The sequence below is a fragment of the Odocoileus virginianus genome, chromosome 17 (assembly GCF_023699985.2).
Source record: "Odocoileus virginianus isolate 20LAN1187 ecotype Illinois chromosome 17, Ovbor_1.2, whole genome shotgun sequence".
NCBI lineage: Eukaryota > Metazoa > Chordata > Mammalia > Artiodactyla > Cervidae > Odocoileus > Odocoileus virginianus.
Genome location: NC_069690.1, coordinates 24654106 through 24677658, shown reverse-complemented (window position 1 = coordinate 24677658; position 23553 = coordinate 24654106). Strand labels below are relative to the sequence as shown.

General features: G+C 45.7%; 1 long non-coding RNA gene across 13 annotated transcripts in view; it reads left to right on the top strand.

Annotated features, from left to right (window-relative positions):
* The first annotated feature begins 1337 nt into the window (after positions 1 to 1337).
* Positions 1338 to 23553, top strand: part of LOC110150148 (uncharacterized) — a 53313-nt gene continuing 31097 nt past the window's right edge. For 7 of the 13 annotated variants that reach the window (XR_011492197.1, XR_011492195.1, XR_011492196.1 and 4 more), the window contains exons 1-5: positions 1338 to 1424; positions 3680 to 3777; positions 4812 to 4904; positions 5113 to 5360; positions 7362 to 7551. This is a non-coding gene — a long non-coding RNA (uncharacterized lncRNA). The other 6 variants (XR_011492198.1, XR_011492192.1, XR_011492199.1 and 3 more) reach the window with 6 other exon arrangements.

Genomic DNA, 23553 nt, shown 5'->3' with positions numbered 1-23553 from the left:
ACATATACATAACAGTTATTATTATTATTTTAATTTTGAAAGTAAATCAGGTTTTAGGTTTCTTTTATTTTCATCCTTGTGTTTAGAGAACTCAGATTAAAAAAAAATTGGATTATATGAGGCAAAGCCAAAACTTCAGCCGTTATATCAACTTTGTTAATTTGGAATTACTTTATTTTGGAATACACAACAAATAAAAATTGTCTATGTTTATGGTGTACAGCATGATTTTAAACATTTTTTCATTTTTTTGCTGTGCTGTATGGCATGTGAGATCTTAGTTCCCCTACCAGGGGTGGACACTGCACCCCCTCTGTTGGAAGTATGGAGTCCTAACCCCTGGGCCACCAGGGAAGTTCCTACAATGTGATGTTTTGATACACATATGTATTGTGAAATGTTTACCACTAGCAAATTAACATATCCATCACCTCACATAGTTACTGTTTTTGGGGGAGGGTAAAAATGATCAAGATTTACTCTCCTAGCAAATGTCAAGGATACAGTACAGTGTTGTGAACTACTATACATTAGATCTCCATAACTTACCCATCCTGCATACCTGAAACTTTGTACCCCTTAACCTACATCTTCCCTATTTTCCTGGTCCCTTAGCTCTTGAAACCACCATTCTACTCCCTGCTTCTAAGAGTTGAACATTTTTACATTTCATATATAAGTGAAATCAGGCAGTATTTGTCTTGCTGTGTCTGGCTTTTTCACTTAGCGTGGTAGATTTAGCCACGTTGTCACAAATGTCAAGATTTCCTTCTTTTTTAAGGCCAGACAAATATTCTATTGTATACGTACACCACATTTTCTTTGTTCATTTGTCAATGGACACTTAGGTTGTTTCTGAGTCTTGGCTATTATGCATAACACTATTATGCAGTGAACGTGGGAGTACAGCTATCTTTCTGAGATAGTGGTTTGACTTCCTTTGGATATATACCCAGAAGTGGAATTGCTGGATCATATGGAAGTTCTAGTTTAATTTTTAGAGGAACCTTCATACTGTTTTCCATAAAGACTGTACTAATTTATATTCCCACCAACAGGACACAAGGGTTTCCTTTTCTCCCCATCCTGGCCAACCTTGATTTCTTTGTCTTTTTGATAAAAGCCGTTCTAGCAAGTGTCACACCAACTTAAGCCAGGACTCCAGTTAACATGAAAGATGGGGGCTAATTCATTCTTTTAGGTTTTAGAAATGTTGACATTTGATGGTTTGGGACAACACAACCCACATTTCCTCTTCGAGGCTGAATGTTAATAATTTCTCATGAATGTTTCATAACCCTCAGAGTTGGACTTTGTAAACCTTGCCGAAATACACACGACAACTCACTGGCACAGAGTTAACTGCATTTTATGGTGTGCCAGCTGTGTCATGGAGTTTCATGAACAAGATTTCATCTTTGAAGGTAGGCAACCTTATTCCCACTTTGGAGGTGAGGAAACTGAGGCCTACAGATGTTGTCTCTTGACAAAGGCAGTGATTTAGTAAGTGGCAGAGTCCTTACCTTTTGATTGTACCCTTGGTTTCTCATAAGGGCCATGAAAATACGTTGTAAACCGTGCTGCATTGAACAACAGTAAGGGACTGTTATTACATTATCCCACCATCGATTTTTAGTGCTCAGAGTAATTTTCTTGAGCTTTTTATTTTCCTAGTTGAACAAATATCCAGCCACTTGTGCATATCGACAGCAACAGCACTGTCTACGTGGCCCCTGCAGTGTCCTGCAGTGCTGATAACACATCCTCAGCCCCAGTGACCACAGGCAAGGTAGGGACAATGAAGAGAGGACTTTAGGAGTCTTCTCCATCTTTTGTCCATCAGCCTATTGCCTGGGAAAATTTCAAGCTTGTTTCCCACCCCCCCCCCCAACTCCAAACCACTTTGTTGCACCAGCATAATTTCTTACGATAACATTAACATATCATTGGAGCTCATTACCTTTGGTGTAATAGTTCCCTATTGAACTGTGTCAGACTAATTATGTCAGTTCCTTTTCATTCCAGTTTAGTGCTTCTCCAGAGAGTCTCAGTGCAGCACCGGTAATAATGATTAAACTGCTGTCTGATGCTCCACTGGACGTCCAAACCAAACAGGGGAAAATTTCTTGCCGAAGATGGGACTCACAGTGGCCCTTGTACTTGATGAAATTTGGTGTTTTAAAAGCCATTACCTGGTGGACATTTCCCTAGGACAGTGGAGGGCTGATAGTGTTTCTTGGGGTTTGGGGGGAAAATGAGCAAATTAGGGAGAGAAACAGCTCAGCCAGCCATATCAGTGGCTGAGAGGCAGCCCAGGAGCATTCTGGTCGCCTCTGAGCCCTTAAGTTCTGATCTGGTACATCTGGATCGAAGATTTGCCACTCAGCTGGCAGAGGTGGGTGCGTGGGAAGAGGCCAGGGTAATGAATCAGGACAAGCCAATATCAAATGCTTAAAGCTCTGTTGCTAGTGTCAGACAAAAGAACCCAGGGAAGATGAATGAAAATGAAGTCACTTTCACCTTCCCTGTCGTCTCAGACAGAGCTCTTTGCTCCAGTCTAGATCGAATGTGCTTTTGTCTTTTTGCATAAAGGGCAGGGAGGCTGTCTCCTGCTCCCAAAACCGTAGAGACAGAGGTTGATGTTCCTCATAGCTTAATGGGATGGCAACCTGTTCTAAGCACCATTCTTTTTAAAAAAAAATTTTATTGAAGTATAGCTGATTTATAATATTGTATTAATTCCTGCTGTATAGCAAAGTGATTCAGATACACACACACATATATATTCTTTTTCATTATGGTTTATTACACAATATCAAATGTAGTTTACCATGATCTCCTGTTCTTGGTAATTCTTAATGATCCTAATAATAATGACTAGATATCAGCTAAGCAATTACTTTGAGCCAGGAATTGGGTTAAGGGCTTCATGTCTCCTGGCTCATTTAATCCACAAAATAGCCTGATGAGGGACCATGGTGCAAGGAGAATAAGTAACTTGCTTAAGGTCACTTGCCAGAACCCCCATAACTGATCCCCAAGCCTGTTCATTCAGTCAACCCCTATGGTTGGGGGTGACTCCAGCCTTGAGCTGTGTCCCTCAGATGTGTTTGGAGCATCATCGACAGTCTTGGCTTTCTTGGGGCTGAGAGCTCAAGCTCAACCTCAGTTCATGGTGATCCGTTCTATAAGTGGGCAAAGGCCAAGGTCTGTGAGAACACCTTCATTCCCAAGTATTTATTTGAGTGCCTCTATGTGCCATGCTCTGCTGAGTCCTAGGATGCCAGGGTCTGCAAAGCTGCTTCAGACCTTGCTTTCACGGAGGCTTCAGTACAGCTGGGAAAATGTAATCTTTACTTAGCATTTATTAAGCTCTTTATTGGGCCAACTGGGGCTTCCCTGGTGGCTCAGAGGTTAAATCATCTGCCTGCAATGTGGGAGACTGGGGTTCGATCCCTGGGTCGGGAAGATCCCCTGGAGAAGGAAATGGCAATCCACTCCAGTATACTTGTCTGGAGAATCCCATGGACGGAGGAGACTGGTAGGCTACCAGTCCATGGGGTCGCAAAGAGTTGGACATGACTGAGCGACTTCACTTTATGGGCCAACCTCTGTGCTAAGTGCTTTTAAATAAGTCAGTGTATTTAATTCTCATAGTAGCCCTCTGTCACTCCTACAGATGAGAAAATGAAGCCTTGGAGAGTTCTGCAATTGGTTCAAGGTCACTGCTTCTAACCACCACGTTCAACCACAGGCAGACCTGACCTATTCTTGGAGGTTAGTATAATGGGGTATATAGAATTTTCCCCTTTAAGTAACCTTATTCTAAGAGGAAGAGGTCTTTGAGACTCTCAAGCCTCCTATGGGACCTAGGGGCCTGATGCCAGCTGGGCACATTATATCCATATGGACTCTGCTGCCAAATTGGCCAAAGTGGGAAGGAAGACACAGAAGCTCTGGTTCAACACCATGAGAGATAGCAGAGAAACCTGTGATGTCTGTCCATCAAGGCTTTGGCTCAAGGAGGGGCATACATGCCATGCCCTGTCCCAGTGGGCCATGCGCCATGCCACTGCTGCTCAAGAAACACCAGCTGATGCTCATGGACCTTTGGGGCTGTGGGTGCAATGGAAAGCTGTCTCTTTTGATCTTGACATTAGCCAGTGAGGTAAGCATCACTATCAATATTTGTGAATGAGGAAACTGAGGCTGATGAAGTTAGCAACTTGGCCAAAATCAAAGAACCAGTAAGCGGCAGCGGAAGGATTTGGACTTGGGTCTGACTTCAGAGTTCACTATGCCCCGCCCCCACCATGTTATCTCACAAAGCAAGGCCTCCATACGTATTGCTGTGTCCCTTCTCCAGCGGTCTTGACCTTTCCATCCTTCAAATCCAAGTGCTGCCATGATTACTCATTCATACCTACTCAAGAGAAATGAAAACAGACATTCACAAAATGACTTGTATGCACTGTTAAAGGCAGTATCATTTATAACATCTAAACATATGGAAATAATCTCAATGTCCATCAAAGGATAAGCGAAATGTGGTATATCCATATGACAGCACACCATGATGTTTAAAAGAAATAAAGCGTGATACATGCTACAACATGCATGAATCTCAAACATATTTGCTAAGTGAAAGAAACCACATAGAAAACCCTACATATTGTACGATACCATGTACATGAAATGTTCAGAACAGACAAATCTATAGAGATTATAAGGCAGATTATGGTTGTCTAGGGTGTAAGGGGGGTGGGGGACATGAGAGTTTCTGATAATTCACACATTGTGTATCTTTGCAGTGATGGCTATGGTCTAAAATGAGGTTTTGGTGATGGCTGCAGAACTTTGAAAATAGTCAGAGAATGGCACCTTCAGCAAGGCAAATTTTTATGGTATGGAAGTTATATCTTCATAAAGTTTAAAATATTGAAAGAGAAAAATACCTTGAAACTTCTGGACAAGATGAGCCGAAGGGCCCTTCCAGAGCTCACTGACTGAGCTTCCTGGGGCAAACCTCCTCCCTCCTGACTCCCCAGTCAATGCTCTTCCCACAAAGACAGGCTCCAGACCCTGAGCTGACCTGTTTTCTTTTTCTCCCAGGATCGAAGTGAGCCTTTTGCAGAGTTTCAATCTCTGGAGGGGTAAAGTCCAACTTCTTATTCACCATCAAAGGCACAGAATCTGGGTCAGCAGAAAATGCACATTTTTTTCCGCAAGGAGTGAGGTCAAGGAGCAGGTGTCAGGCTGGCAAATTAAAAAGGAGGTCAGGAGGGGCTGAGACACACCATCTGCCTCCTGGCTTGGGGCTGAGAAGGAGCTTCTGTTCAGAACCTGTGCAGGTCAAACAGGTGAGTACTTACAGAGAACAGGTGAGAGGGCTGAGCCGGGAGCGGGAGCATTTGCAAACCTGGGGCAGTGGAGGTTACTCCGCAGAGGGGCCTGAGGGCAGCCGAGCCCAGATCCGGGCTGGGCCACCGAGAGTGGGGTGAGGCTGAGCGGAAGCTGGGGCAGGGCTGTTAGAAGGCAGAAGAGGGGAGAGCCACTGATTTTGCCTCGGTTGGTTGAGAAAGACTTTTCTCCCCCTAGAAGAAATTACTCCCCTACCATCCACTCCCTGAAAACTTTTAATGGCAGCATAACTTCCAGAAAGTTGCACAGATCATTAGTGTAGCGCTCCATGGAATGCACACAGTGCCTGAGCTCGAGCTGCCACAACAAAGAACCACAGACTGGGCGACTTAAACAACAGACATTGATTTCTCTCTGTCCGGAGGCTGGAAATCTGAGCTCAGTGTGCTAGCCTGGTTGGATGCTGGTGATAGCCTCTTCCTGGCTTGCAGATGGCCACCTTCCCACTGTAGGTGTGTTTTTGGCTGTGCTGGGTATTGGTTGTGGTACACGGGCTCTTCAATCTTTGTTGCAGCATGCGGGATCTTTAGTTGCGGTACTCAAGCTCTTGGCTGTGGTATTTCTGTTGTTTCATCCACTCAGGCCGTGGAGTTTATTATGGTAGCTGGGGCAAACTGGCACAAAGTGCATTCTTATGCTCAGTGCTCACCTTATCTTGCTTAATCCCCATACCAACCCTGCGGAGTAGGAGTAATTATGGCCTCCATGTCACAGACACAGGACTGGGGCTTGGAGGTTAATCACTTCTCCCAGGGGTTAACACAGGGGTGTGCCCGAACTTCTTTCCTTTTTCTGAAGATGTTCAGAGAGGCAGGCTTTGCTGTTATACCCATCTTACAGATGGGGAGACTCAAGTTCAGAGATTTGTCCTAAGTTGCTTAACCAGCAAATTGTAGGACCCAGGACTGAAGAAGGAGGCCTCTGGCTTAGGTGCTGTTGATTGCACTGCATCAGTCTGGATAGGCCAGGTTGAGCTGCAGTAATAACAACAAAACCCAGATCTTAGTGGCTTATGGCAACCAAAGTTCTCTTCTTGCTCATCCTGTATGTTCATCGTGGGTGTCTAGCCATGCTGCTTCTGACCCTTCACCCTGAGTCCAGGCTGACTGTGGCCCCTCTTTCCAACATTGCTGGAATTCTGGAGGGTCTCACATTGGCAATTAAGTGCTCTAACTCCAAAGTGACAAGGGCTTCCCTGGTGGCTCAGCTGGTAAAGAATCCGCCTGCAATGTGGGAGACCTGGTTTCGATCCCTGGGTTGGGAAGATCCCCTGGAGAAGGGAATGACTACCCACTCCAGTATTCTGGCCTGGAGAATTCCATGGACTATATACTCCATGCGGTTGCAAAGAGCCGGATATGACTGAGCAACTTTCACTTTCCAAAGTGACAGTCACTGTTTTGCTCAGACTCATTGGCCAGAATTAGCCACGTAGCCCCAACCAAGGGCAAGGCCAGGGTGTTCATCTTATATGAACCCAGAAGACAGAGAGGGAGACAAGATTATTGAACAGCATGCCATGAATGAGTGAATGAATGCATACAATTAGAATCCCCATCTGAATTTAGCGGGTGCTGGTGGACTTGAGGGGACTCCCCAGGGAGCTCAGTGGTAAAGAATTTGCCTGCCAAGCAGGAGACCTGAATTTGATCCCTGGATTGGGAAGATCTTCTGGAGAAGGAAATGGCTACCTGCTCCAATATTCTTGCCTGGGAAATCCCATGGACAAAGGAGTCTAGTGAGCTACAGTCCATGGGGTTGCAAAGAATTGAACACGGCTCAGCGATTAAACAGCAACAGCGGCAGACGGACCTGAGAAAGAATAGATGTATACTTGAAACCAGTCGAGCATTAGGGCACTGGGGGCTCTTTGGGTCCTAAGAATAGGTTTAAAAATTGTGAAAATGCACCGGTGTTCTGTCCCCCTGCATCATTTACAGCCCCCCATGCCTGCATCGTCTTTGTTTCACCAAATCTCTTTGCCATTGACGGAGGGCAGTGGACCCATCCTACCCACACAGGCCCCATTCCGAGTGATTCACGACTGCTGGACACACACAGATGGACACAGAAGGAAATTTCTGCTTCTTCCATGAGTCTCGGGCAGCTGCAGAGACGGCAATTTTTCATGTGAGTGTTAACTGGGAGTCTTTCTCAGGCTCCCAAGCATAACTAAGCCCAGACAGGCTCTGTGAGATGAAAAGTAAAGCGTTGTTTTTATGATGTCATGAAAATCCTTCTTTTTCCCTCTAAAAGAGAAACTTATTTATTTCTGTGTGTGTATGGGTTTGCAGTAAGTGTGGAAGGATTAAGCCTTTGAAACTGTCGATTTATACCCATGAGCAATGTGAAGTCTTTGTCTCGGGGAGGAGAGAGACTTCCAAATCAAGAAAGAAAAAGTCAGGCCCCTTCACTCCTGCACCCAGTGGCTCCTTCGCTAAAGGGTTACTGAGTACTCGTTGACCGGGGTCTGGTGTCAGGGGACCCGGCTTCAAGGCTGTGCTGGATCGCTTTTTAGCTGTTTGTGCCCTGACTTAATGTCTCTGAGCCTATTTCCTTCCGTATAAAGTGGGATTTCACATGAGGACATAAAGATGAAATGTATTCATTCATTCATTCAAGCCAATATTGAGTGACCACTATGGGCTAGTGCTGTTCTAACTGCTGAGGATTACTCCAGAGTGAAAGGAAAGTAAAGGACCCCTTGGGGGTGGGGGACACAGATTTAAGTGCTATGAAGGAAAATCCAGCAGAGTAGGGGGTAAAGCGCGTCAGCGTGCAGTGGAGTGGGGGTGTATTGGAGAGTCCTGAAAGGCTTCTTGGAGGAGGTAACATTTGAGCAACTGATAACAAGGGAGGGAACAGAAATGGGATACAGGGGAAATCATCATTGCAGACAATATTTCTGTACTTGTACTAAGTGTCAGGCAGTGTTCCAAGGGCTTTCCCTGGATTCTTCATTAATCCTGTCTCTGCCCTGAGAGATATCATCATTGCACCCTATTTACAGAAGGCAAAGCTGAGGCACAGAGTTAAGTGATTTGCTTAGGTCCCAGGGTTTGAACCCAGTGACATGCTCCGGTAGCCACCATCCTAATCACCACACCATACCTCAGCCAGGGAGCCCAGGCTGGGATGAACATTGATTTGGGACAAAGTGCTTTGCAGATGCAGAAGCAAATGTGAAAAGCCATTGCTAGCATTTTCTTCAGGACGTGAAACGAAATCTATCAGTACTCTTGGAACCCGTGGCCTGCTGCCCACTTCTGCCAATTTCCTCAAGAACAAGGGGGCATCGGGGAGACCTATGGCCTCAACTCCCTACATGACTCTCATCAGGCTACAGGAAAACATATTGTGCTGAGGGGTGGGAAAAACTGACAAACAAAAGGAACAACTGCATTTGCTCTTTGTAAAATATATCCACATGCCGAAAATATGGAAAATGGAGAAAAGAGGAAAAGTTATCCACGTCGTCACCGTTTCAATACAAGCACTGCTAATATTTTGGAATATTTCCTTTTATCCCTTTTCAACAAGGTGAGTGTTTTAGTAGTTGCAGCAGAAAATAAAGAACTCAAACATCTGAGAATATGTAGATGATAATATAATGTTATGTAACAGGAAAATATATGATATTGCACTATCTATTTAATTTCTATATTCTCCAAAGTATCAGCTCTCCCAAACAATTCAGGGCAACCTTTACAGCCCTGTGGCAGATCACTAGAGACTGGGTTTCAGGTTGGTCAGTTCACTCTGGGATTATCTGTCAGCCTGATGGCCACTTAACTATGCTGTCACCTGTTCCTATGGTCACCAAGCATTTTGATTGTATACCCCTCTTAGGAAAGAACACTTTAGCATCTGCTTTCAATATAGGCCTATTTCTTTATAAATTGTACTACTACCAGCCTGCAGATTAAATATTAGTATGATTGTCGCAGTTGATCCTTGAGGGGCACCAACCCTTCTCAAAGTGAAAAATTCAAGTATCACGTTCTAGTCAGCCCTCTGTATCTGTGGTTCTGCATTTTTGGTTCAATAGTACTTACTAATGAAAAACAAATCTACATATAAGTGGACCCGCGCAGTTCAAACTCATGTTGTTCAAGGGTCAACTGTGCTTGAACATTAGTATAATATTTTAACATAGTTTAATTTCTTATTTTTATATAAAAGTACAGATGTTCTAATATTGTCTTCCCACATTATTTCTTGGGTTTCTCACATCCCTTGATTTAATCCCCCCTCTTCAAATCCAGAGAGTTTTATAGACAGTCATGGGGTATCCTGTTGCAGTGCAAAAAGATGCTACTATACTTAAGGCTAAAGCCTGAGCCCTGAGAACTCAGGGATTCTGTGTTGGGGCCAATTTTCTTCAAGTCTGAAAGGACAAGGTGACCCCAGCTGACCAGCCAAATCCCAGTAGTAACTGGGATTTGGCTTCAACCTCCCCAGCCCAAGTCTTCTTTTCCAATATAATGGGGCCACAGACTACCATGTAGAGAGTGAATGAGGGCTTTGCTATACTGGCTGGGAGGGAGCCAGGGTTCCCCTCATGTGTGTAGCTCCCCAGGGTCTCCTCTGTACGTGAGAGTATTTGTAAAGTCCTTTACAGATGACAAAGCCCTGTACAGCCATTATCTGATTCGATTATCACAACACTGACCCTTTTAGAGTGAGAACGAGAGTGGGAAAAAATTAGAGAGAGGAGAAAAATGTAGGAGTGAGTTAAGCTGAAATGCTGAGACTGGTTCTTCTTAGTTTTATCTATTTTTGTTTTTATTAAGAGCCTGGGTCTTTTGGACACAGATATCTCCGTGTCCAGCCAGCAGTCAGGTGGGAGAAGCGGGCCTCTTCATGATCAGACTAGACGCAGCCATGGACTCGGTTTCCAGCAGTGACAAGTGGCCCCAGGGCAGCTTGCTGTCCTGACCCTGAACAATGCAGAGGTGCATATCTGAGGTCTGGGTCTTGGCCAAGGGTCGGGGGTGAGGGGCCTTGCTTGGCCTCAGCCAGTTTAGCTATGATTAGCTATAGCCATGGGGAGCTGACCTCGCCTTCTTCTTAGAGGTAATCACTTCTCAGAATAATCACTTTCTGAGGCAGGTGTTAATTTTATGCCCATTTTACAGATGAGAAAACTGAGTCTCGGAGAAGTTCACACCTGTTCGTAAGCATCATAACCTGGTCTGCTTGACCTCAAAGTTTAACGCCTACACTCTACTCAGTGAAAAAGATTCATAGAGAAGCACAGCTTACAGGAAAGGATTATGTAAAGTGACTCATTTGCCATCAATCAGACCAAAACAGCAAGAGAAAGAAATACATTTAAAAGCTCTCCAAAATTTGTCATTTGCTTGGGTTTATCCTGATTTACACAGGAATTGAAACAAAGCTTAAAAGACTGTATCCCCCAAAGAGGAAACCATAGTTTGATTATCCAGGGATCCCCCAGAAGCCAAGGACTGTTGTTCCAGGGGAGAAATTTTCAGACTCCCAAATGTGTGTGTGTGGGTGTCATAGCTGGGGAGATGAAGGGGAGAGAGAGGCAGAGCAGGAGGAGAGAGTGTGGGACCCCCACGTGATCTCCCTGAGGGGCTGACCCCAGACTCTCCCTATCCGTCTCCTCCCAAGCTGCCCCGGGGCCCAGCTAAGTGTTTTAACTGTCGGCTCTGAAAAAGGCCATTTCCCACCAAGACTATAAAATGGAAAAATGGAGAGGCCGTATGCACGGCAAAGAATCAAATGTGCAGAGCCTTCCACGGAATTTATAAATCAGTTACCAGGAGCATTAAAACGCCTCTTGCCGCACTTAATCTCCGGCATCCTTTCTTCTCTTCTTCCAAATACCAAACACATCGTTCTTTTTTACTGGCTCTGGTGGACTCTTCAATGAAGTCTGTTCCTATTTCAGAATAAATATATGTGTATTCTCTTCTCTGACTCTGCTTGACTGCAAAACAAACAATGATGCATGCTTAGGCCGATTCTCCAGATGAATAGGAGAGCAAGCGTTTTGCTTGTCTTGGTCTGGGCGCTTTCTGGGAGCAGGAAGCTTGGCTGGGCTGAGTACAGTGCTGCCTGCAGCACCCACATAACTTAGGACACGTAGGCTGGATGGAGTCAAGGCTGGTCTAGTAAAAGACAGGTGCACCGAACAGTACCCCAAGGTGTCCCTTAGACAGCTGTATCCCTGCAGGGCTCACAGAGGCCCTCCCTGGGCCAGGCACTCTCCTAAGCCCATTACATTTATTGACTCAGTTTAATGTTCACAATAACCCCAGTCCTGTTTGATTCCCATTTATGGAAAAAGAAATGGAGGCACAGAGATACTAGCTTTCCCAATATTAAAAAAAAAAATTTTGTTTATTTATGGTCAAGCTGGTTCTTTGTTGCTGCTCGCGGGCTTTTCCCATCTAGGACGAGCAAGGGCTACTCTCTAGCTGTGGTGCTCGGTCTTTTCATGGCAGTGGCGTCTCCGGTTGTGGAGAATGGGCTCTCGGCACACGGGCTTCAGTAGTTGCGGCTCTCTGGCTCTAGAGCCCAGGTTCCATAGTTGTGGTGCGCGGGCCCAGCTGTTCCATGGCAAGTGAATCTGCCCAGACCAGGGATCGAAACTGTGCCTCCTGCGTGGGCAGGCGGACTCTCCACCACTGAGCCTCCAGGGAAGCCCCAGCTTTCCCAGTTTTCTGCAACCAGTAGTTGGTGGCGCTGGGATGTGAATCCAGGCAGCCTGATCCAGCAACAGAGCTCATAAATGCCACCCACATTCTCTGCAGGAGAATTTCCCCACTTACCATAGTTCAGGGAGTCTTCTGGAATGCTGTTTGGAATGACAGGACAGAGCTGTGCAAACTATCAGTCTGCTTATTCCCAGGATGTCTGTCTGCTGGGCTGGTGTGCTATGGGCTGTTCCCATAACAGAGGAATCACCACCCTTTAAAACGCCTTGATCAAGTCAATACTTTGAAGCTCTGATACTTTGGCCACCTGATGCGAAGAACTGACTCATTGGAAAAGCGCCCGATGTTGGGAGAGATTGAAGGCAGGAGGAGAAGAGGACAACAGAGGATGAGATGGCTGGATGGCATCACCAACTTGGTGGACATGAGTTTGAGCAAGCTCCAGGAGTTGGTGATGGACAGGGAAGCCTGGTGTGCTGCAGTCCATGGGGTCACAAGGAGTCAGACATGACTGAGTGACTGAACTGAACTGATCAAGTCATAGATGAGTCTTCTGCCAGGTAGAGGGCAGTTCAAGCACCGTCAGCTGAAGCAGGCCCACCCCAAGCCCCATAATCCCTGGAAGGCTGCCCTGGGGAGAAGCCTGGGTCTGGGGATCCAGAGGAGAGAGTCTTCCCCCTGAGGCTTTGGGAAAGCTTGGCTGGGAAAAGAGGAGGTGAGGTGGTCTGAACAAAGAGCCTGGGCTGAGGGTACATCTTTAAGATGCCTGTGACACATGTGGGGTGATGAAGAGGGGCTTCAGAACCTGGCTACCTGGCAATATCCCAGCTCATGAATGCTGCCTCTCTTCCTGAATGTCAGATTGTCTCCCTTGGAAGGTCCACGGCATCTTCTGGAGAACACTGTGTGGGGTCCTTGTCAGACATCCAGACACTTCTGAACTTGGCCACTCACCTTACACACAAGGTCTCTCTCTCCCGTTCCTTCCTGAAATTGGTCCAAGTGGGGCTCTTGATGGCTCCGTTTATGGTCCATGCCCATGCACACACCCTCGCCCTCACCCTCACACCCACCCCAGTGTGTCCAGAGGATCTAGGGGGTAGTCTTGGTCTGGCACCCCCAGTGGGGTTGCTTGACTTCTGGAAGCTTGGTTGAAGTTGGTACCTGGGATCCCCTTAACTCCTAAAGGCAGGGCTGTGAGACCCAGGGTAGCTGTCACCAGGAGCTGGCAGGAATGATTCTGTGTGAGGGGTGTTTGGGTGCTCCATCAGGAGCCCTCATGACCTCACCTGTAGGGCCTCTTCCTGCCCTGAAATCCCACAGTCATTAGTGGGGATCTAAGGGGGGATGTAGATTAAAGATGGCAGGTTATTGAGGTGGATGATGACCTGTAACTAAACAGCTGAATCGTAAGGAAAAAAAGGAAAAGAGTCAAGCCTGGAAGCCAGGGTGGTTTCATGGGAAACAAATCACACTGAAGAATTTCCCTGGGAGAATCAGCAGCTCATTCTAGTGTGAAAACATGGAAAATGATCTCACAGTTGGACAACACTTCACAGTTGGGTGGCACCTCCCTTGACTTTGATTTCTCCCCTGCCCCTCTCATAAGAGTCCTGGGAAGTAAGTCTGGGAATCTAACACCTTCAGTTTACAGATGAGAACCCTAAGAGAGGAGATGGGATTGGCCCAGACTCGCTCAGCCCAGGGACAAGGAGTAGACTGCAACTCAGCGTTTTCATCTCTGCTTCAGGACCCTTTCTGTGGTGTGCATCAGGGTCTCTTGATTTTAGCAAGATATGCAACAATTAGCACAATCTCCTGGAGGGCCAATTAGAGAAGTGTCACCAGGGTGATGGCAAGCGTGGTGACTTGAACATCAAGGCCCTTAGCTCTTTAACAACTGAATATGGGATTCTCTGGAGGACCCCAACATAGCGGTCCTTCCATGGCCAAGTGCACTATATCCCCAGTTGGCTCCGTTGCCTTGCTCCTGCTCCCAGGTGGAGTTCCAAGTCTTGGATCGTACTTCTCAGCCTGGGGCCTGGTGCTGCATTCCAGATTAGGACAATTTTCTTTCTCACCAACACACAAATCCCTCATCGGGGTGCCCAGTTATTTTCGAGTCCTCTGTGCGCAATCTTATCCCTCATTTCCAGGAACTGCGTTGGCACCCGAGGCTCTTGCAAGTAGCAATTTACTAGAACAAAACCAAATCCCTAGTCAGATTCAAAAAGCAATGAAATAAATAGAATTGCATTTTTCATTCGACGTCAGGCCGGTAGAGACACACCCAGGCAGGGGCTCAGAAGTACCTTGTTTGCTGTCCTTTTAAAGAGACACTGCTGGTCAATCAATCAGCTGCTTTCATTTAAACCTGGGAGCACAGAGGGAAACAGAGAACAAAAGCCGCTTTTCTCCTTCCAAGAGTCTCTGAGACCAGCTGTTCCTATTTCTTAAATCTGCAGACCCCCTACTCCCATCCTCTGAACCTTTCTCCTACTTCTTTTCCTCAGGAAATTTTCAGTGGGAAAGGAGCATCTGGAAACACAGGTTTCCATGGAAAAGACGGCAGGCTGGGCTTTGTTCTCATCTCCAGCTGATGGAGACAGGCCTTTGTGAAGGCGGCAGGGAGCGCTGTCGGGGTCATCAAGTGGTGGAAGCCGTCTCTGCCCTCCAGCACCTCCTCTTTTTGCTGCGCTGTTCCACACACTGACTTCTCCCAGAGCTGGCTTGATTTTTAGCAGGACACGGAGAGCCTGTCCTGGAGCTTCTCTGATTGTTCCCTGTGTCTCCAGCCTCTGCTCCATCCCATGCTGCTGCCTGCTTCTGCCTGACTGGGAATGTGATTCAGCTCTGTTCATTTACGGCGCAGTGGTGGCCGGTCAGCAGGACCGAGCTGGCCATTTCCTTATTAGGGACCCAGAGAAAGGGGAGTGGTGGATGTTGTAGATGGTAGGGTCCAACTCCCTCCTTTAGAGATGAAGACCCACAGGCCCAGAGAGACCCAGAACTGGCTCAGATGCACAGTGAGTGAGACACTGGGTCCCCTGGCCCCAAGCTGGGTGGTCTGTCCATTGATACATGGAGCCCAAGATTTGAGTCGGCCCTCCCGAGCCATGTCCTTGGTAGGGGAAGTGGAATGAGATATCTGGCAGGGCTAAGCTCTGTGGCAGAATGATAAATGGCCCCCTTGCCTTGCTAGGAAGTGGGTTCTGGGAACAAGGGCAGCCAACGGAGCCATTTATCCACCTCCCAGTCAGCCATGGGCCAGCCCTGTGGGGAGTAAAGAGAGGGGAGGCTACGGGCACTCCAATTTGTTACTGGCAGAGACTGCTCTTGGGGGTGGACCAGAGCCTCAGATGTGAGGTCTGTCTGTCCTACAGGTCAGGGCTAGGCCAAGAACATCCTTTTAATTTCAACTGCATTTAAAATCAGAGCTTTAAAATTTATGTTAATGGCAACTCTGAGCCTTGAAAGTTCATGTGTGCGTATATAAGATACATAAAATTTTTTTTAATGGTATAGGATACAGGCTGTGGTAAGATAAGAATTCTCAGACATAGGTGATGAAAGAATAATTTTTTAGAGGCCATTTGGCAAGTGTCTGTGAAAGCCTTAAAATATTTATGCTCTTTGTCTTAGGAATTCGATTTCTGGAAATACATCCTAAGAAAATGATTATAGATGGATAGGAAGATGTTTATAGCAGCACTAAATTAGTTTCAATCTTAATGGCTATTAAAATACAATGGTAAACTATGGTATACCCATTTGGAAAATTATTGCGAATCATTTAAAAATGAGGTAAAGAATTCTAATGATATAAGAAATGCTTATGATACAATGTCTAATGAAGAAAGTAGAGTATTGTAGTCTAAGCCTTGACTGATCTGATTTTTTTTTTTTCCCGTTTTGTAATACAAGTGTCTGACTTAAGCTTTGATTTCGAAGGCATCTATTTAAAGAGGTATCTACTTCAAAGCTTCCCAGGTGGCACTAGTGGTAAAGAACCTGTCTGCCAATGCAGGAGACATAAGAGATGTGGGTTTTATCCCTGGGTTGGGAAGATTCCCCTGGAGGAGGCCATGGCAACCCACTCCAGTATTCTTGCCTGGAGAATCCCATGGACAGAGGAGCCCGGCAGGTTACAGTTGGGTCACAAAGAGTCAGACATGACTGAAGAGATTTGGCACATGTGGCACTGCTTCAAAGCTGGCTATGGAGACTAAACACCTGGCCAGTCACACCAGGCCACCTTCCCTCATGGAAGTGCCTCTGTTTTAGTGGTTGTAGTTGATTTCAATAACGAACCATTTGGGACTCTCCTTCTTTTTCTTTTCTCCCTTCGAATTCCAATTCTTCTGTTTTAAATTCACCAGTAAAGACTGAGCTGTAGGAACCCTAGGCCCCTACCACGACCCCAGTAAAGGCAGAACCCCAGACTCGTGACATGTGCGCGAGCTCTCTCCCTCTGCAATCTTGTTCTGTGGCCCCCGGCAGGCTGTGTGATTTCTAGGTCTTACAAGTAATAAACCTTTATGTTTTTTCAAAGCTTCCTGATGGTTATTGCTGAGGAGCATCTTGCAATCATAATAAGAGCCACAAGGGCCTGTCCAGCTGCAGTATCGCTTATTGATAGGATAAGACCACACAACATATGCATACAACAGGCAATACATATACATATACTCATTTTAAAAAAAAAATTTACTTATTTATTTTTGGCTGCACTGGATCTTTATTGCTGCGCATAGTAGTAGTCAAAGTCACTCAGTCGTGTTCGACTCTTTGCGACTCCATGGACTATACAGTCATGGAATTCTCCAGGCCAGAATACTGGAGTGGGTAGCCTTTCCCTTCTCCAGGGGATCTTCCCAACCCAGGGATGGAACCCAGGTCTCCCACAGTGCAGGCAGATTCTTTACCGGCTGAGCCAGCAGGGAAGCCAAAGAATACTGGAGTGGGGAGCCCATCACTTCTCCAGCGGATTTTCCCGACCCAGGGATCGAACCGGAGTCTCTGAATTGCAGGCGATTCTTTACCAACTGAGCTATCAGGGAAGCCCATTACTGTGCCTGGGCTTTCTCTAGTTGTGGCGAGTGGGGGCGACTCTTCATTGTGGGGAGCAGGCTTCTCGCAGTGGCTTCTCTTGTTGCAAGGCACGGGCTCTAGGGTGCTTGGGCTTCAGTAGTTGTGGTGTGCAGGCTTAGTTGCCCCTAGGCATGTGGCATCTTTCTGGATTAGGGATCAAACCTGTGTTCTCTGCTTTAGAAGGAGGATTCTTAACCACTGGACTACCAGGGAGGTTCAATATATGTATTTATCTATCATCTATCTTTTCAGTCTTTTTTTTTTTTTCTTTTGTTCATGCAGTGTGGCTTGCAGGATCTTAGTTGCCTAACCAGGAATGAAATCCATGTCCCCTGAGGTGGAAGCACAGAGTCCCACCCACTGGACTGCCAGGGAATTCTCTCTTTCAGTCTCTTTTTAAAATTTCTACATAATCTTAGAAAGATGGGCAAGAAGGAGGCAGGTCCAGTGTCTGCAGCAGCTTTTCTCTGAAAGCGGGGGGATTTGAGATGATTTTAAACACTTTCCTTAATTTTTTTATGCTGGTCTTGTTAGCAGTCCCAAGTTTATACACACAGTGAGGCCAAACAAATTGGAACTTGAGAGTTTGGAGCAGAGAGAGGTTTATTACAGGGCCATGGAGGGAGAGGGGCATGCCTGCCCCTACCCTAAAGTCCCTGAAGAATTTCAGCAAAGCATTTTTAAAATTAGTTTTTATTAGAGGATACTTGCGTTATAATGTTATGTTAGTTTCTGCTCTACAATACAGAGAATCAGCTGTATGGATATGGATGTATCCATATGTAACAGATATGGATATCTGTGTGTGCCTGCAGTGTGCTAAGTCGCTTCAGTCATGTCTGACTCTGCGAGACCCTGTGGACTGTAGCCCACCAGGCTCCTCTGTCAGTGGAATTCTCTAGTCAAGAATGCTGGAGTGGGTTGCCATGCCACATATATCCCCTCTTTTTTGGATTTCCCTCTCATTTATCCCCCATTTTTTTTTTTTTTTTTTCAGATTTCCTTCTCATTTAGGCCTCTGGGTCAGGCCCCATCTTCTGGGGGCACTCTGGAGTGGTTCAGGCCAGGGAATTCAAAGTTAGTTTATACTTCAGGGCACTAAATGCAGTGCCGGCCAGGCATGGGGGACGGGGGTGGGGGGCATGTGATCCCAGCTCAGGGATGGTGCTGGCCCCAAATCCTGCAGGTCCTAAGGAGAGGACCTGCATTCTAGCAATGGAACTAGAGGAAGCATTCTAGCGATGGAACTGTGAGGAGTAAGCTGGAAACATTCAACTGTCCTTGGGCTGATGTAAAGCATCCTGACCACCTCCCAGGCTGGGAGGATGGCTCCCTGGGAAGGAGTTAACACAGCCATGGGGTGAGGGAGGTGGGAAGCTGAGCCCATGCTTCTCTGGTTTCAAGCCTTTTCCAGCTTGTCTTGGAAAAGCAAATGCATGACTGTTGGCATCCCCTGCCCGTGGGTGGGCTTGGAAGAAGCATTAAGCATTTTATTCTCAAAGCCCTGGAATGTCAATGATAGTGGTCCCTGCGGGGCTGCTGGGGGTTGCCTTCTCCATTCCAGCCACCTAGACTTGGTGTTGCCTGAAGGAGGCTCTAAAAGCCAGGCTTTATTCGGCTTTATTCAGCTGCAAAGTCAGTGGGAGCCTGGGAGGCCGGCTGGGCACGTGCAGAGAGCTATCTTTGCAGATCCTGGGCCTGTGAGCCGCCTGGCTCTGAGCTGAGCAAGGGGGGCCAGGCCCTGCCTTTCTAAGCCTTCAGATTTCCTACCATCTGCTTAGTCGGACCGCCTGTTTAAATTCTCTACTTGTCTCGTCTTCCACAAAATAATTAGCATCCATTTGTTCCTAGAGCTCGCGTGGTGACATTAGTCATTGTAGGAGCTTTCAGCGCAGCTCACAGAAATTTCCATTTGATGTAAAGTTGAAAATGGCTTTCGTGGGACTCTGCAGGGCCCCCCTCACTTCTGCTCTCTCACCAGCATCTGGCGCCTGGGTTGGTTCCCTCCCCCCCGTTTCTTTGTTGCAATCTGAGTGATGATAAGGGGGAGTGGAAGGTGATGGGGTGAGAGGGGACGCTGTCCTCTGGGGACACCATGGGGAAGGAGACTCACTTGGGGAGAACCCATCAGGGTGGGAGGGGGCCTGGGCTTTGGTAAGGGAGCGATTTTTGTGCTGGGCTGTGAAGGAGCTCTGTCCAGCTCAGACACATAATTTGCTGCGGAAAGGCTCTCGGATGTAATATCTGCTGCACAAACTAAGCAGAGCAACCTGCTTCCCGCCTGAGTGGCTCAAGGTCCTTTGGCTTTTCTTGAAAGCAGTCGCTTTCCCTTTCTGAGAACTCATCTACTCTAGTGTGGGTTAATTGCACACTCCTGGGCTGGTGTCCTGGCTCTCCTACAAGTCATGAACGCTGGGCATGTAATTCCCTGAAATCATGCCTCACCCTCTCTAGGCTGCAAAACCCGCTCATCTACATAGTTTTCTTTGATTCCTCAAACGACTTGCTAGGTGGGCATTAAGATCCCATCTGAGACACAGGGAGGTGGAGGGACCTGCTTTGTGATCCTGGGCCTTTCTTTGCCCATCTGTAAAAAGGCTAGGTTGAGCAAGCTGCTCTCCAAGGGCTGTGCATATTCAGCTTCTCCCACGTGGTGTGTGTTGAGACTGAGGGGTTTCGTCCTGTGCGGGTCCATAAAGTGGACCCTTCACTGGATGGCACTGGTGGGCCCTGGACCATGGCAAGCTGCAAGGTATTGTAGGATGCCTTGGTCTGAGATGTAAGACAGATCTGGCTTCAATTTCAGGCTCAGCTCTTTTTTAGCTGTCTGGCCCTGGGTAAGTGGCATCTCTTAGCTGGCTCTCAGCTTCCTTCCCATGCACAATGGGTTTGGGTGGGGGATAGTGTCACGATTCCCTTTTGTCTGCCTCACTTGAGTGTGAGCTTCAAATTGATGTGAGAATGCCATGTGGACCAGACAGATGTAAAGGTATGTTTGATTCTTTTCTGGAAACAATACACGCAAATTGTACAAAATTTAAACACTCTGAAAGGACTATGAAAAATAACCTTCACCCTCATCCTGATTCTTAGTTTCGCACTTGTGCTCCCTAGAAACAACCCAGTCTTAATTTCTTGAGTGCTCTTCTTTAGAGATTCTCTACATGTCCAGTCTATAAACATGCATCTCATGAATAGAGGATGTTTAGGATTTTAAGGAATATTTGTTCCTAAATATTTCCTCTCCTCCTTCTCCCATGAGCATACACCCTTGCTCTATTGATGTTGGACTTGGCCATGACTTGCTCAGGCTAGTGGGATATTAGTAGGTGTGACATGAGTAAAGATTCGAAATATGCTTACTTGCTGGAGCTCTCCTTATGCTCTGCTCTGACCATGACAGAAACATGCCCCAAGTAGACAGCTGGATGGTCCTAGAAGGAGAGACATGTGGATCACAGCTGTTCCAGGCTTTCTGTAGTCCCCCAGTCTGAAGAAGTGCAACTGACTACACTTCTTTGAACCTGATAATGAATGCTTATTGTTGTATGTCAATGATTTGAGGGGTTGTTTGTTATGTTGCAATAGCCGATTGATACAATGTCTGTTGTTGTTCAGTTGCTAAGTCATGTCTGACTCTTTGGGACCCCATAGACTGCAGCATGCCAGGCTTCCCTGTCCTTCACTATCTCCCAGAGTTTGCTCAAACTCATGTCCATTGAATCATGTCCATCTCATCCTCATCCACCCTCTTTTCCTTTTGTCTTCAATCTTTCCCAGAATCAGGGTCTTTTCCAATGAGTTGGCTCTTCCCATCAGGAGGCCAGAATATTGGAGCTTCAGCTTCAGCATCAGTCTTTCTAATGAATATTCAGGGTTGATTTCCTTTAGGATTGACTGGTTTGATCTCCTTGCAGTCCAAGGGACTCTCAAGCATCTTCTCCAGTGTTTATGTACAGTTTGAAAAAAACAGATGTGTAAATCCATGGCTAATTCATTTCAATGTATGACAAAAACCAGTGCAATGTAGTAAAGTAATTAGCCTCCAACTAATAAAAATAAATGGGAAAAAAAAATGAAAGCAATGTTTATATATTCACATGTTATTAAGGATCTTGCTTTCTTCAAATAATAAATATTGGGAGAAATATGTCTTAGAAATTGTTCTATATCGAGACATGTTCATGTGTTCCATTCTTTGCAATGGCTATATAATATTCCATTGTCCATGGTGGAGCATGTTACTTATTGATGGACATTTAGGTTGTTTCTGGCTTTTCCTGTTACCACAAATACTGTAATGACTCACAATTATTTGTAGGACAAATACCTAGAAGGAGAAATTACTAGATCCAAGGCTATGTTCAAAGAAGTTGAGTCAATTTCTTCTCCCACAGCCAGTATATGACAGCTGCTGTTTCCCCATGCCGGAGATAATACCGGGAAGATAGCTCTTTACCCCAGCAAATCTACAGCCCCATGGTCTTCAAGGCTCACCACAAGGTTTCTAAAAAGCAGTGTTTTCCCAAAGTGGTATATGATTTCAGGTGGCACCAGGGAATGATTTTTAAAAGGTGCACAGACCAGACACTCACTAACACTGAATCACGTAGAAAGAAAATTATTCCCTTTTCAAGTCTCTTTCACTCCTCTGATTACATTAAGAATAAAGTCCCACTGGGATGCTGATGTATTTTAGTACTAGCCAGTAGTTGCTAATTTCCCTTTTATCAAAAAAAGGAAGAGGTCTTGAGCTTCAAGCTTTCAATGGCAGTAATACCTGGCTTTCACTGTATTCATTTTTACCACTTACTTAAAAAAAAAAAAGGCCTATTTATTTAATTTGGCTGCACTGGGTCTGTGTTGCTGCGCAAGGGCTTTTTCTAGTTGCGGTAAGTTGGGGCCACTCTCCAGTTGCTGTGCACAGTCTTCTCGTTATATTGGCTTGTCTTGTGGTGGAGCACAGGCTCTAGGGTATGCAGGCTTCAGTACTTGTGGCACGTGGGCTCAGTAGTTGCGGCTCCTGGGCTCTAGAGCACAGGCTCAATATTTGTGGCACACAGGCTTAGTTGCTCCATGGGATCCTCCTAGACCAGGGATCAAACCCGTGTCTCCTGTTTTGACAGGTGGGTTCTTTACCACTGAGCCATCAGGGAAGCCCTACTGGTTACTTTTATTGTGACTAATGACTGTCTTTTTTTTTTTCTTCTTCAGTTTGGGTGATGATGGCATCATCATCATTATTTTCAATGTTTCCCTTGAAAAGAAAAATTTATTTCATTAGCAGAAGAGCTACTTTTGATGTTATAAAATATATCACATATACAAGAGTTTATGTAACTTACACAGTTTAAGAACAGTAAAACAAAGCCCATGTTTCTAAAACAGTATCTCGAAGCTACCTGGGACACAGGAACTTCTCCATGAGAAGGATGGCCATCGTTCCCCTCTCCTCCCCCAGCCTCCAACACAGGAACCACCCGGGTACCACTGATGCTTATGCTGTGACAGCTCTGTCTCCTTTGTCAATTGCGCCAGCTTCTAATTTTAATAAATGACCAAAGCAAACATTACTGATCACTCTTTTTTTTTTTTTTTTTTGTACCGAGCCCTATTTTGAGCACTTTACAAAGAGTGTTTCACTTAAGTCTCCCAGCAACCATGAGATGGTAGTAACAAGAGAAAAAAATTCAGTAAAAAATAACAGTTTGTGGTCAGATTCCTTTTCTTTCTGTGAAAATGATTTTAGACCTAAGAGTGGTAGGGATAGTATGGAGCCTTCATGTATATGGAGCCTTTCACCCAACTACATTTACTGCCAACATCTCACACAACTGTAGTACAATGATTGAAAACCAGGAAGTTAACATTGATTAGATGCTATAGACTAATCTTATTCAAATTTTACCAGTCTTCCCACTAAGATCCTTTTTCTAGGTCCAGGATCTAATTCAGGATCATATATCACTTTTTTTGGTAGTCCTGTCTATCTAATTTCGTTCAATCTGGGATAGTTCCTCAGGTTTTCTGTACCTTTTGTAACCTTAATGCTTTTGCAAGAACTGGCTAGTTATTTTGTTGACTTTCAGTTTGGGTTCATCTAAAGTTTTCTCATGAATACCATGGAAGTGATATATTCTGCTGCTCATTGCATTATACCAGGAGTTATCTGTTTGTTTCTGACAGTGTTTTATCTTTCAGAAATATTAAGTAGAGATATTAGTATGTCTACAAACAGAGTTTGTGAAGTTTTGCTTTTAACTGAAGTGTAGTTGACTTATGGGCTTCCTTGGTGGCTCAGTGGTAAAGAATCCGCCTGCCAATGCAAGGGGTGTGGTTTCAATCCCTGGGT